Consider the following 627-nt stretch of genomic DNA (forward strand, 5'->3'; position numbering starts at 1 on the left):
GTCAAGCTTCATCTCACTGTAATTTTCTCTGTCTGTGGTTTTGGTCCTGTACCGAAGAGAAAGGAATGTAATATCTGTATTCACTCAGAGGTTTATGTGAAAATGAAAGGATTGTGGTCAACACAGTGTTCCCACGGTCTGTCTGCCTGTCTCCAAAATACACTCGATCCTTCCTCCTCAAGGGTGTAAGACAAATTTGATTGTTGTATGTTGTCTGTCTGGTGGTTTCTCTGTTCTCTCTTCTCAGGATTCTGTATTGTGAGAAATGTTTAAAAGGTCATAGCTTCATCTCAATGTAATTTCATCTGTCTGTGGTTGTGGTCCTGTGCAGAAGAGAAAGGATACCCGTGTTCACTCTGCGTCATTTAATTGACAGAACAAAGTTCCCAACCACTGACCATCTCCCGCCTTCTACAAGAATATAAGAGAACTTATGCACAGGAATGAAGTGACATTTTTGTTGTGAATTGATGACCACGCTATGAGACTAGACCTGCCGATCATATTCTACGGTATATGAGGTTTATCTACCTTCACTATTTGCATAGGTAGACCGGAGTAAAGATTATTGGCCTGGGGTTCAGAGGTTTATTTGAAAATGAAAGAATTATGGTCTGCAACGCTGCT

The sequence above is a fragment of the Coregonus clupeaformis genome, chromosome 8 (assembly GCF_020615455.1).
Source record: "Coregonus clupeaformis isolate EN_2021a chromosome 8, ASM2061545v1, whole genome shotgun sequence".
NCBI lineage: Eukaryota > Metazoa > Chordata > Actinopteri > Salmoniformes > Salmonidae > Coregonus > Coregonus clupeaformis.